Here is a 10,697-nt window from a genome sequence, read left to right as displayed (position 1 = left end):
TATGATCTTTTTTGGCTTGGAAGCCCCTCTGGTTAGGACAAAAAACCTCAGTCGAGACAAGCGGGAAGGAAAATAAGCTGAAAGCTGGGATGATATAAATAAAACAAGCTCTCTATCCCCATACGCACCTTTGTATTTTCAAGAACTCTTCTATTTATTAAGGAAAATGTCACATTGTGATGTATTAAGCCAGTACTTCAATTACGGGTTAACTTGTTACATGCTTACATGTTACATGCTGTAGTTGGGTAACATGTTACATGCTGTAGTTAACATTTATATATTTTTTTTTCTCTGAGTATTTCTGTCCCTGAAATAACCTTTTATTTGGCTTTTCTAGATAGCTTTATTTGATTTCGAGTGGCAAAATTTTTTTTTTATGGCTTTTCTATTGCTGTATGATACAGAACTCTTTGGGCATCAATATTTGTGTTTCCAGTACCTCAGTTATTTGGATTTTACTGCCTGTATACGTTTTGTGAAATGGTCATGTTTTTGGGTAGGTGACACGTGGACTCTAGTATGTAAATGTTACTTGAATCTGTGCTTCATTATAGTATGTGGCATGTATGTTCAGACCTTGGATGCTTTATTCCTACTTAGCAGGATCCCGGCCTCACGTTCCCAGGAGGGCGGCTTATCCGTTCATTGTTGGGAGACAAGGAGGCCATGGATTTGCTCTTGATTCTATTTTGGTAATGGAAGATAAAAAGGAGAGAGGGTTTTTTACATTCTGAAGATGGGGCTGAGTCAAGAAGGACCTATTTTTCTTCCCTCTCCCTTATTTTTTAAGTCCCCTGTAGGAGGAAAGATTGGTGACATGCATGGTGGGAATCTATGGCCTCTGGTGCTTTGTCCTGTATTTGGTTTCATGTTTTTGTCCTAATCTCTTCAATCAATAAACTTGTGCGTATTTAACTAAACCCCTGGGGTCTGGAAAATGATGATTTTCTGCTATTTGGGGTTTGAGACCACCTCACAACAGCCAGGAACTCATCTGTTCTCTTAGGTTGCCACTTTTTTATGAGGGAACCACTATTATTATTTATACAAAGCAAAACTACCTTTCTGTCGTGTTTGGGCATATGCTGGCCAAATTAGATGTAATATCTCACTGAATTCACACTTTCAGAGGTGTGAATTATGTTCCTATTACAGATTAGGAAATCAGCCCAGAAAGTTGTATAACTTGCCTGATGTGAAACCACCTTTAGGTGAGTGAAGAATGAACCCCAGGTCCACTGAATCCCAAGCTGGTTACTCTTTCTAAGATTTTTAAAGCCCAGAGTTTCTCAGGGCGAGTGTAATAATAGCTCTGGAGTAGAAAGGCTTACCTGGGACTCAATGCAGTATCCCACATGATTCCCCAGACTGGAAATCTCCAAGGTGGAGACCACCCAGCTCCCAGAAACAAATGTCCGCCCAGCATCCCTTCTCTCAGTCAGAGATCCAGGGAGTATCAGAGCTAGGTGGGCTCTGTCAGCAATCCCATCTACCGTACACCTCATTTAAGAGACGTACCTCCAGCCCAGAGAGGGTCAATTCAATCCTGAAACGTTCAGTACATGCCTCCTCTGTCATTTCAATGCAGGTTGGGGAAACAGACATGGAAACAGACAAAGACAGTGGTGGGTAAACACAGGTTCATGGCAGCCCATAGATGAGTGCCCCACCTGTCTAAATTGGTCAGGTGGTATCCTGGAAGGGGTGGCCGCTGAATCAGTCCAGAAAGAAAAGGCTTTGGGTAATAAAGGAAGAAAAACAGCAGTCCTCTAAGCTGAGGGAACTGTGAGAGAAAAGAATCTAAGACTTGCCCAAGTAAATGTCCCTCAGTGCCAAGCTGTGGATGGTGCTCATCAAAGTCCTTGCAAAGAAGTGGGTTTGTGGCATTTGGGAGGACATGGCTGAAGCGGAGGATTTCTAATCAACTGCACCCATCTTCTAAATTCACAGAATGCTTATCATCCAGATACATCACCTCTATATCCCCAGCAGCACCTGACCCCATGCCTGGCTCATGGGGGGCATTCAGTAAACAACTGTTCATTGATGTTTAATTTGTGCTGGGGGCTCTATATACTGCTAAATTTCCTTCCAACCCTTCTAAGGGGTGCATCATTAGAAAACAGGCTTTGCAAGGACGGAAGCCCTCCAGTAGTGACTTTTGCTAGGGCACAGATAGGTTGATCCAATTTCTTTGCTCTTTCACTGCCTGTGATTAAGCAGAAGTGGGCCTGCTGCCTAATGAGTGCCTGTTTGAATTGTGTTCTGTCAAACCTTCCCACGTGTGGTTACTGCGGGGAGGGAGTTGCTGACACACATTTCCAGCTTCTATATGAAAGCTTGCACCTTGGTGGGGACCCAGAATCAGCAAGCTCCCTTTTTCTTAATGTCTCAAGGCTTAGCCAGAAGAAATCTTTGATTCGATCATGCCTCTGGGGATAGGTACTTCACCTCATTGCTCCTTAATCCGGTCCTGGGGCAGGGCCAGGGGCCTGGGCCACTGGGAGTGAAGGCGGGGGCTGGGAAGGTAGAGGACTCGTGCTCTGAATCCTCACACTCATATTAGCCGTGACCAGGCAAATCATCACATTTTTATTAGGACCAAGGGTGTTGTGAGGATTAACTGAGATGAGGTAGGGCATGTCAAAGGCTTAGTCCTGAGCCAGGCTGACATGGTGAGTGTTGGTAATAGCAGCTGAGGGCATAATAGGGCAGAGCTCTTACAACTGGGGAATGGCCCTGGAGTTGAGAATTTATCAAGTGCCGTCAAGGAGAGTGCCACCAAGACCTGTCCCCTGCCACAGCCAAAGCAGCTCCACTTTTACACGTGTGTAGTTCAAATGTAGACATATAAGAAGGAAGATGAAGGTTCGGCCGCTAGGTATGCTTGAAAATGATTGATCAAGTCTAACTCCTGATTAAGAGTTGACAAAGCAGCTTTGATAAAGCAACCAAGGTCCAGAGAAGTCAAGGGCATTACCAGAGGCCACCCCAAGACTAAGTAATGGGCCCTGACCTGGAGGACGAAGGTGTGCACGGGCTCTGTCGGTGGGTTGTGCCTTACAAACCTCAGGGGATTTGTTATTCACCCATCTCCTCTCACTTTGATCTTAGGTCCTTCCCAGTGGCCTTTTTCCCTGACTCAGTCCGTTCTCCTCTGTGACTAACCCAGTGAACAATATTTAATGGGTATCAGATGATCATCAGAAATAATTATGGATTATATATATATCAACATAGCAAATGTCTAAGCCAAAGTTTTTGTATTCAATATCTATGCCTTTAGATGATCCCATTTATACAAGTCAGATAATTGTCCAGTGTTGTAACAACAGATAAAGGCCAGGTAACTCAACTTTGGAGATGGAGCCCCTTGCTGAGCCCATGGACAATCCCTGTTGTGTCTGTGTTATTTCCGTGCATTTGAGTCCCTGGGTGTGTGTATACTACAGGAAACCAAACTCTGAAATGACAGACGAGGGGAAGGAGGAAATAGGAACCCACACCTCCTATTCAGTCTATTGATAAGCCTTTCAAGGTAGGCAAGAAGTTTTACAAATGAGTAAAGTGAGCCTCTAAGATATTAATTGAAGGATGTCATCCAGCTAATGTCGAATCTTCTGTTTGAACCATGGTTTCACAATCTCCAAAGCCACTCAATGCTGTCAGAGGAAACCCTGATGCCTTTCAGCTCAGAGACCTGAATATTAAAATTTGGGAGCTGTGACCAATGCCCTCTCTCCCCTGTTCCACCCATTCGAGAATGTTTTCTTGCAGCTCCCAGAGGTAAGGGACTAGAGAGGAGTTGAGAGTACCACTGAGGCTAAATGAAGTTTTCACCTTTTCCTGAACTTAGTCACAATTCAACTGGATGTGGACAGAAGCCTTGGGAAGGAATATCTTCCCTTCCTCAAAGAGAAACTTTGGAGGGGGGTGGGAAGGGATAAAGTAAGAGGTTGGATTAACAGATACACACTACTATGCATAAAATAGATAAACAACAAGGACCTACTGCATAGCAGAGGGAACCGTATTCATATCTTGTAATACCCTGTAATGGAAAAGAATCCGAAAAAGAACATATCTATCTATCTATCTATCTATCTATACATATATATCCAAGATCCTCCAAGACATAATCATAGCCTTTCTTCATTCATCCTGTGATGAACTGTCAACACCTTACCTCTACATAGAGACCTAGCAGACATTGTGCTTTCTTCTCCTAAGTATGGTATGAATGATGCAGCCATTGATATTTTACTTTGAAGATGATGTTCCTGACCATTGGACCTTTGAAAACTTTGGTGATGTGGCAGGGCCCTGAATCTTCATAAGGTTTATCTCCCGCTCTTTACAATTACAGTCATCTTAATAAGGCTAGCCTTCCTGATCAGCACAATGTTATCCAGGTAATGGGTGAATGTGATGCCCTGTGGGGGTGTCCAGATGGCCCAGCTGTCTTCAGGCTATGTTGTGAAAGAGAGCAGTAGCATTAATATGGCTCTGGGCCAACTGTGAATACTTTTTGTTGTCCATTTCATGTCAGTGCCATTATTTGAATAAAAAAGAATGCATTTATCAAAGCAATGGCCACATAGTAGGTACCTGAGGCCATTTGAATCGCTCTCACAGTGATACCACATCTGGTAAAGCATCTTTGACTGAGGCTAATGATTGGTTGAGCTTGTGGTGGTCTATAGACGTTCTCCAGTGTCCCTCTGGTGCTGTAAGAAGTAAACTTCCATATTAAATGGAAATGTGAGAGGAACCATCACTCCTTCATTCTTTTTTTTTTTTTTTTTTTTTTGCGGTACGCGGGCCTCTCACTGTTGTGGCCTCTCCCGTTGTGGAGCACAGGCTCCGGACATGCAGGCTCAGCGGCCATGGCTCACGGGCTCAGCCGCTCTGTGGCATGTGGGATCTTGCCAGACCGGGGCACGAACCCGTGTCCCCTGCATCGGCAGGTGGACTCTCAACCACTGCGCCACCAGGGAAGCCCTCTCCTTCATTCTTTAGACTCTTTTGGGTAGCACTAATTACCACCATCTGCCTGAGGATGTGACGTTTTTGTTATTTACTTTCCAGACTTGCGTGGGGTAGGTGGGTAACCAGTTTCAGAAGACTCATTTGGGGCCTTCCCTGGTAGCATAGTGCTTGAGAGTCCGGCTGCTGATGCAGGGGACACGGGTTCGTGCCCTGGTCCAGGAAGATCCCACATGCCGCAGAGCGGCTGGGCCCGTGTACCATGGCCGCTGATCCTGCGCATCTGGAACCTGTGCTATGCAACAGGAGAGGCCACAGCAGTGAGAGGCCCGCGTACCACAAAAAAAAAAAAAAAAAAAAAAAGAAAAGAAGACTCATTTGGGCTTCCTCACTATGCTGGCTCTTAACCCATAAGTCAAGACCCGATGTGAGAGGGCAGACAGCAGAAGCAAAAAGAACTACAGTTCTGAAGCCTGTGGAACGAAAACATCATTCACAGAAAGATAGACAAAATGAAAAGGCAGAGGGTTATGTACCAGATGAAGGAACAAGATAAAACCCCAGAAAAACAATTAAATAAAGTGGATATAGGCAACCTTCCAGAAAAAGAATTCAGAATAATGAGAGTGAAGATGATCCTGGGCCTCAGAAAAAGAATGGAGGCAAATATCCAGAAGATGCAAGAAATGTTTAACAAAGACCAGAAGAATTAAAGAACAAACACCTAGAAGAATTAAAGAACAAACAAACAGAGATGAACAATACAATAACTGAAATGAAAAATACACTAGAAGGAATCAATAGCAGAATAACTGAGGCAGAAGAATGGATAAGTGAGCTGGAAGACAGAATGGTGGAATTCACTGCTACAGAACAGAATAAAGAAAAAATAATGAAAAGAAATGAAGACAGCCTAAGAGACCTCTGGGACAACATTAAATGCACCAACATTCACATTATAGGGGTCGCAGAAGGAGAAGAGAGAGAGAAAGGACCCAAGAAAATATTTGAACATATTATAGTCAAAAACTTCCCTAATGTGGGGAATGAAATAGCCACCCAAGTGCAGGAGGTGCAGAGAGTCCCAAGCAGGATAAACCCAAGGAGAAACACGCCGAGACACATAGTAATCAAAGTGACAAAAATTAAAGGCAAAGGAAAATTATTAAAAGCAACAAGGGAAAAATGACAAATAACATACAAGGGAACTCCCATAAGGTTAACAGCTGATATCTCAGCAGAAACTCTACAAGCCAGAAGGGAGTGGCATGATATATTTAAAGGATGAAAGGGAAGAACCTACAACCAAGATTACACTACCCAGCAAGGATATCATTCAGATTCGACAGAGAAATCAAAAGCTTTACAGACAAGTACAAGCTAAGAGAATTCAGCACCACCAAACCAGTTCTACAACAAATGTTAAAGGAACTTCTCTAAGTGGGAAACACAAGAGAAGAAAAGGACCTACAAAAACAAACCCCAAACAATTAAGAAAATGGTAATAGGAACATACATATCAATAATTATCATAACTGTGAATGGAATAAACACTCCAACCAAAGGACACAGGCTCACTGAATGGATACATAAAGAAGACCCATATATATGCTGTCTACAAGAGACCCACTTCAGACCTAGGGACACATACCGACTGAAAGTGAGGGGATGGCAAAAGATATTCCAAGCAAATGGAAATCAAAAGAAAGCTGGAGTAGTAATACTCCTATCAGATAAAATAGGCTTTAAAACAAAGAACGTTACAAGAGACAAGGAAGGACACGACACAATGATCAAGGGATCAATCCAAGAAGAAGATATAACAATTTTAAATATCTATGCACCCAACATAGGAACACCTCAATACATAAGGCAAATGCTAACAGCTATAAAAGAAGAAACCGACAGTAATACAGTAATAGTGCGGGACTTTAACACCTCACTTGCACCAATGGACAGATCATCCAGACAGATAATTAATAAGGAAACACAAGCTTTAAATGACACAAATAGACCAAACAGATTTAACTGATGTTTATAGTACATTCCATCTGAAAACAGCAGATTACACTTTCTTCTCAAGGGCACACAGAACGTTCTCAAGGATAGATAACATCTTGGGTCACAAATCAAGCCACAGTAAACTTAAGAAAATTGAAATCACATCAAGCATCTTTTCCGACCACAATGCTATGAGATTAGAAATCAATGACAGGGAAAGAAACATAAAAAACACAAACACATGGAGGCTAAACAATACGTTACTAAACAACCAAGAGATCACTGAAGAAATCAAAGAGGAAATCAAAAAATACCTAGAGACAAATGACAACAGAAACACGATGATCCAAAATCTATGGGATGCAGCAAAAGCAGTTCGAAGATGGAAGTTTATAGCAATACAATCATACCTCAAGAAACAAGAAAAATCTCAGATAAACAATCTAACCTGACACCTAAAGGAACTAGAGAAAGAAGAACAAACAAAACCCAAAGTTAGTAGAAGGAAAGAAATTATAAAGGTCAGAGCAGAAATAAATGAAATAGAAACAAAGAAAACAATAGCAAAGATCAATAAAACTAAAAGCTGGTTCTTTGAGAAGATAAACAAAATTGATAAACCTTTAGGCAGACTCATCAAGAAAAAGAGGGAGAGGACTCAAATCAATAAAATCAGAAATGAAAATGGAGAAGTTACAACAGACACTGCAGAAGTACAAAGCATCCTAAGAGACTACTACAAGCAACTGTATGCCAATAAAATGGACAACCTGGAAGAAATGGACAAATTCTTAGAAAGATATAACCTTCCAAGACTGAACCAGGAAGAAATAGAAAATATGAACAGACCAATCACAAGTAATGAAATTGAAACTGTCATTAAAAATCTTCCAGTAAACTGAAGTCCAGGACCAAAACAGCTTCACAGGTGAATTCTATCAAACATTTAGAGAAGGGCTAACACCCATCCTTCTCAAACTCTGCCAAAAAACTGCAGAGGAAGGAACACTCCCACACTCATTCTACAAGGCCACCATCACCCTGACACCAAAACCAGACAAAGATGCTACACACACAAAAAAATTACAGACCAATATCACTCATGAATATAGATGCAAAAATCCTCAACAAAATACTAGCAAACAGAATTCAACAACACATTAAAAGGATCATACATCATGATCAAGTGGGATTTATCCCAGGAATGCAAGGATTCTTCAATATACGCAAATCAATCAATGTGATATACCATATTAACAAACTGAGGAATAAAAACCATGTGATCATCTCAATAGATGCAGAAAGAGCTTTTGACAAAATTCAACACCGATTTATGATAAAAACTTTCCAGAAAGTGGACATAGAGGGAACCTACCTCAACATAATAAAGGCCATATATGACAAACCCACAGCAAACATCATTCTCAATGGTGAAAAACTGAAAGCATTTCCTCTAAGATCAGGAACAAGACAAGGATGTCCACTTTCACCACTATTATTCAGCACAGTTTTGGAAGTCCTAGCCATGGCAATCACAGAAGAAAAATAAATAAAAGGAATACAAACTGGAAAAGAAGAAGTAAAACTGTTTGCAGATGCCATGATACTATACATAGAGAATCCTAAAGATGCCACCAGAAAACTACTAGAGCTAATCAATGAATCTGGTAAAGTTGCAGGACACAAAATGAATGCACAGAAATCTCTTGCATTCCTATACAATAATGGCGAAAAATGTGAAAGAGAAATTAAGGAAACACTCCCATTTATCTTTGCAACAAAAAGAATAAGATGCCTAGGAATAAACCTAACTAGGGAGACAAAAGATCTGTATGCAAAAACTATAAGACACTGATGAAAGAATTGAAAGATGATACAAACAGATAGAGAGATATACTATATTCTTGGATTGGAAGAATCAATATTGTGAAAATGACTGTACTACCCAAAACAATCTACAGATTCAATACCATCACTATCAAATTACCAATGGTATTTTTTATAGAACTAGAACCAAAAAATCTTAAAATCTGTATGGAGACACAAAAGACCCCAAATAGCCAATGCAGTCTTGAGGGAAAAAAATGGAACTGGAAGAATCAGACTCTCTGACTTCAGACTATACTACAAAGCTATAGTAATCAAGCCAATATGGTACTGGCACAAAAACAGAAATATGGATCAATGGAACAGGATAGAAAGCCCAGAGATAAACCCACACGCCTATGGTCAACTAATCTATGACAAAGGAGGCAAGGCTACACAATGGAGAAAAGGCAGTCTCTTCAATAAGTGCTGGGAAAACTGGACAACCACATGTAAAAGAATGAAATTAGAATACTCCCTAACACCATACACAAAAATAAATTCAAAATGGATTAAAGACCTAACTATAAGACCGGACACTGTAAAACTCTTAGAGGAAAACATAGGAAGAACACTTTTTGACATATTTCACAGCAAGATCTTTTTTGACCCACCTCCTAGAGTACTGGAAATAAAAACAAAAATAAACAATTGAGACCTAATGAAACTTAAAAGCTTTTGCACAGCTAAAGAAACCATTAACAAGACGAAAAGACAACCCTCAGAACGGGAGAAAATATTTGCAAATGAATCAATGGACAAAGGATTAATCTCCAAAATATATAAACAGTGCATGCAGCTCAATATTAAAAAAAACAAAAAGTCCAATCAACAAATGGGCAGAAGACCTATATAGACATTTCTCCAAAGAAGACATACAGATGGCCAAGAAGCACATGAAAAGCTGCTCAACATCACTAACTATTAGAGAAATGCAAATCAAAACTACAATGAGGTATCACCTCACACCAGTTAGAATGGGCATCATCAGAAAATCTACAAACAACAAATGCTGGAGAGGGTGTGGAGAAAAGGGAACCCTCTTGCACTATTGGTGGGAATGCAAAATGATACAACCACTATGGAGAACAGTATGGAGGTTCCTTAAAAAACTAAAAATAGAATTACCATATGACCTAGCAATCCCACTACTGGGCATATACCTAGAGAAAACCATAATTCAAAAAGATACATGCACCCCAATGTTCATTGCAGCACTATTTACAATAGCCAGGACATGGAAGCAACCCAAATGCCCATCGACAGATGAATGGATAAAGAAGAAGTGGTACATATACAAAATGGAATATTATTCAACTGTAAAAAGGAATGAAATTGGGTCATTTGCAGAGACGTGGATGGACCTAGAGACCGTCATACAGAGTGAAGTAAGTCAGAAAGAGAAAAACAAATATTGTATATTAATGCATATGTGTGGAATCTAGAAAAATGATACAGATGAACTGGTTTGCCAGGCAGAAACAGAGACATGGATGTAGAGAACAAGCATATGGACACCAAGGGGGCAAAGTGGTGGGGGTGGGATGAACTGGGAGATTGGGATTGACATGTACACACTAATATGTATAAAATAGATAAGTAATAGGAACCTGCTGTAAAAAAAATAAATTAAATGAAGTTAAAAAAAAAAACCCAGTGTGGGTGTTATTATATGTTCTAAGTATGTCAAACTCTATACATTTGATGGATGGGGAAATGATAATCAGGTATGTCTGCAGACCCCGTGGACTCAATATGAATTGGTCACGGGCTCTAATTATCACCCCCCCATTTCTCCACTCTAATATGGAGCCATCACGACACTTTGGATTTCTGGGTAC

The sequence above is a fragment of the Monodon monoceros genome, unplaced genomic scaffold, assembly GCF_005190385.1.
Source record: "Monodon monoceros isolate NGI ecotype Baffin Bay Population unplaced genomic scaffold, NGI_Narwhal_1 Super_Scaffold_19, whole genome shotgun sequence".
NCBI classification, from domain to species: Eukaryota; Metazoa; Chordata; class Mammalia; order Artiodactyla; family Monodontidae; genus Monodon; species Monodon monoceros.
Note: the sequence above shows the minus strand (reverse complement) of the source record.